This window comes from Microtus ochrogaster, unplaced genomic scaffold (genome assembly GCF_000317375.1).
Source record: "Microtus ochrogaster isolate Prairie Vole_2 unplaced genomic scaffold, MicOch1.0 UNK120, whole genome shotgun sequence".
Classification (NCBI taxonomy): domain Eukaryota; kingdom Metazoa; phylum Chordata; class Mammalia; order Rodentia; family Cricetidae; genus Microtus; species Microtus ochrogaster.
Window position 1 is genome coordinate 130,584 of NW_004949218.1, and position 4,012 is coordinate 134,595.

Genomic DNA, 4,012 nt, shown 5'->3' on the forward strand with positions numbered 1-4,012 from the left:
TGAGGCTCTCTGGCATCCCGCTGTCAATCATCTCTGGGGTTAGTGGACAGAGGATTTTCATATGCTTCACATACCGTACTTGATGCAAACTTGAAACTGTCATCTCTTCTTCATCTGTTTGGGCCATAGGCTTGTTCAAGCCATCTTGAGCCCCATCTGCCCCACGAAAGTCTGTGATAATGGCCTCACTGCACTGAGAGGCTTCTGTAACTGGACAATGAAGTTCTGGTAGCTATCCAGCTCAGTTTGCAAGGCATGGGTTTTCTGTTTTAAGGCTTCTGTGTCATTGGGGATATTGATGTTCTCAGATTGGTCAGTCCCAATCACATAGTCTTTAATGGAGAGTTGACTCTTAGAATTCAAGTAAGTGGCTACAGAGGTTGGGCCTAAGAAGTCTCCAGTGTTCTCTTTGCATGCTGGTAATAGGGCAAGGTCATCAGGGGACACATTTCAGAACCCATCTCAAAGCTCGTGTGCTGGTCACTGTCCACTTCCTTGTCTTTCCACGCAGAGTGTGTGGTTTCAGGTCCTGCTCTCCTGGGTTGTCCTGGTAGGCCGCTCTCACAACAGCTGCAGGCCCATTCAGCAGCGCAGGGCTGCGTAGTGCATCCCCCTCCATCACTGCCTCTGCCAGAATTAGCTTGTCATGGAGTTTCTTATCGCATGGTTCACACTCTTCCAGCTCCCCTGCAGCTCTAGAACCGGAACCTGGAGCTGAGCTACCACCTCTGGGGAAGCAGGAAGGTCATACACACTTTCCAGTAACTCAGAAGCTTTTAATTGGAGCATCAAGTCTGTCTTCTCAGCATCCTTGTTGATTGTACTAGGAAATGGAAGGGGAATGGTTCATAGCCCTGCATCTCACACAAGGCCTCTGGCTCAGGGTCAGTGCTGAAAGTGGCCTCTTCTGGTTTCTCTTGCCAAGCTTCTCTCTTGCCCTTAGATTTGAATTCATGGGGGTGTCCTCTATGGTGGTAGTTTGCACTGGGGCATTCTTCAGCTCCACCTTGGCTCTGTCACCTGTCTTTACTAGCCAGGTCCCCCATGTTGACTTGAGTTCATTGTGTGACTTGGAGAATGAGTCGTCTGGGAAGGAAAGGTCAAGTTCATCTCTTAGCTGAGCAGCTACTTGCTGAAGTGCCTTCTTAGCTTTACTATCAAGGTGATCTCCAGGAAGTTCCTGCTCTCCCGAGTATATTCGTTCCAAAACCAAGGCACCCAGTGCTTTCAGAAGATCTGGTCTGGCTCCCAGCAACAGTGTGGCCTTCTTTTGGAACAGAGTGGCAAACAGGACTAGGAGTTTGTCTTCCAGGCTCTGGTCTCCAAGGATACCAGGTGTGTTGGCCCCCTCATGGTCTAAAATATTGGAATCCATATGCCTTAAATATTCATTTCTGCAGTCACTCTTGCCAGAGTCCCCCATGATCTCTGTTTTGTTGACTCACGTCTGTCATTTCCCTGGAAACCCATGGGAAAGAGAGATCAAAGATGGTTTTCTTTAGGTGCTGGTTGTCTGTGTACAGGTCCTTCACAAACTGTATGAGCTCACTGACCTTTTTCTTGAATTCTATTTGAGAAAAATGCTCCACTTGAAACTGATTGTGCTCTTAAGGCAAACAGATATGATGTCCGATCACTATAAAGTGAAACCGGTTCTTCTTGCTGCCTCCGAATTTCACTGAGCTGCTCCTGCAGGGCCTTTTTCAGATTCCGATAGGCAGGCCCATCCTGCTCCAGCTGTTCAGTTCAGCCTGCTGGTCGCTGATACTATCTGAGCCCTGCAGAGTCTTCACCAGATGGGCATAGATGCTCTGTTCCGTCTTTTAAGTTCTGTCAGCCCTTCATAGTCTGATTGTTGCTTTTCCCGAAGCAGCAGGTTCTTCTGACTTCCACGTTCTGTTAGACACCCAAGCACTCGCTCTGCAGTGTGGAGCTTTGTACTACTTTCCCTCGGCAGACTCCTGCAATGCCTCTCCACTGCCTTCTCTCTCCCATTCGCTTCGTTCCTTAGTTTTTCAGCTTCACCAAGGTCATGAGTGGTGTGGGCCCGTTTGCTCCCCTCTTCGTGGGCTTCCTCCAGGTCCCTCTCTAGTCTCAGTTCCTCCTTCTTCAGGTCACTCAACTCCTGGGTGACAATTTTAACATTCCTAAGTAGTCTGCTCTTCTCAGCACAAGTGCAGCTTGGTCAACAAGGCTTCCTTTTCTGCCAGGGCAGCCTCATAGCCCTCAGACCCCTGGAATTTTGTGACCTGTGTTTCCAAGGGAACCTCCCCAGGTTTGGTGAGAGCAGCAGTGAGCTCTTTGATATTGGAGCTAAGTTCTTCAACCTCTTTTTCCTTTGCTTTTGATGCCATGGTTAGGCCCTGAATGGCTTTCTCCCTCTTTAAGCTATTCTTTCTCTGTAGCAATTTCTCTTTTCTTCTCTCTCAGTGATCTTCTCTTCCAAGTGATGTCTCTCTTTCTGCCGTTCTCTTGCGCAGCCTCAGCGTCTGTCTGCTTTGCTTCCTCAGAGAGGCAGAAAGTCCCCGGAGTTCTCCGGATGATACCTTCTCATCGGGAGATGCCATCTGAGATTGCTCCTCGTTAAGCACTGAATTAAAGCTTCTCTGCTCTTTAAAGACAGCTTCAACTCCTCAGTCTGTCTTTGTCTTCCAGAGCCAGAGCCAACTCCAGGTCCCCTGCCTGCATCTTCTTCATCGCAGAGAACTTGCTTTCCAAGCTGAGGCGAAACGCCTTCTCTGTTTCCATCTCTGCAAAGGCCTTCTCCAGCTCTGCCTGGGCGGCTTTCACATCTTCTAGAAGATGTATCTTTCCGTCAGGAGGTCTTCCACCTGCTGCACCTTCGGCGAGGCTCTCCACTGCTTCGGAGGCACTGATAAGCAACTGATCTCTCCCTGCTTCAGACTTTCTTTCCACCTTGAGTTCAGTGTCCGTCCTGTAGACGCGCTCAGTGGGCACACACTCCTGCTGCACCCTTTCCTGGGGAAGTAGATGCGGAGTTTCCGGTTGTTCTCCTTCAGCCCAGTGATCTGATTCTCAAAGTTCTTCATGTTCCAGGCTCTGAGAGCACAGACCTTTTCTCCTGCCACGTTTGGGAGCACTCCATTAAAAATATGGAACACTTCACAAATTCACATGCCATCCTTGTGCAGGGGCCATGCTGATCTCCGTATGTTTCCAATTTAGTATATGTGCTGCCGAAGCAAGCCCCTATACTTATTCTTAGACATTCGGTGGAATCAATCAAGGGAAGCAACTGTGTTGAACCTTTTTGAGGAAAGGCTTTTAAGCAGATGTTTTAAGACTAAAATATTTTATGTGTATTGGTACTTGCGCCTGTATTGTGCACATGCAGCAGATGTGCCTGCTGATGCTGGAACTAGAGTTACAGGTGGCTGCGAGCCGCTGTGTGGGTGCTAGGAACCAAATCCAAATCCTCTACAAAAGTAGCAAGTGCTTTTATTTGCTGAGCCATGTCTCCAGCCAGGGTTGGTTTCTTTTTCTTTTTTCTTTAATATTTATTTATTTATTATGTATATAATATTCTGTCTGTGTGTATGCCTGCAGGCCAGAAGAGGGCACCAGACCCCATACAAATGGTTGTGAGCCACCATGTGGTTGCTGGGAATTGAACTCAGGACCTTTGGAAGAGCAGGCAGTGCTCTCAACCTCTGAGCCATCTCTCCAGCCCCACAGGGTTGGTTTCTTTAATAAAGATATTCAGCACTCTTTTTGTGGGTGAGTTTTGGTAGTATCTATACTGTTTTATCACAAATGTTTATTTTTAATTTATGTGCATCAGTGTTTTCCAGCAGGAAACGGGAAGTCACAGACAGTTCTGAGCTGCCTGCTATGTGGGTGCTGGGAATTGAACCTGGGCCCTCTAGAAGAACAGCCACCTCTTCAGCCCCAAGTGATTTTTTTCTTCTTCTTTCTTTCTTTTTCTTTTCTTCTTCTTCTTCTTCTTCTTCTTCTTCTTCTTCTTCTTCTTCTTCTTCTTCTTCTTCTTCTT

At 47.7% G+C, this 4,012-nt stretch overlaps 1 protein-coding gene, 1 non-coding gene and 1 pseudogene across 2 annotated transcripts in view; 1 reads left to right on the plus strand and 2 right to left on the minus strand.

Annotated features, from left to right (window-relative positions):
• The window catches only part of Gpr160 (G protein-coupled receptor 160), a 56,859-nt gene that overhangs the window by 42,926 nt on the left and 9,921 nt on the right, over positions 1-4,012 (plus strand). The gene's annotated exons all lie outside the window — the stretch shown is intronic.
• The window catches only part of LOC101989742, an 8,792-nt pseudogene that overhangs the window by 2,588 nt on the left and 2,192 nt on the right, over positions 1-4,012 (minus strand).
• On the minus strand, positions 3,108-3,210 carry LOC113455795. Its single transcript, XR_003376757.1, has one exon. It is a non-coding gene; the product is annotated as a U6 spliceosomal RNA (small nuclear RNA).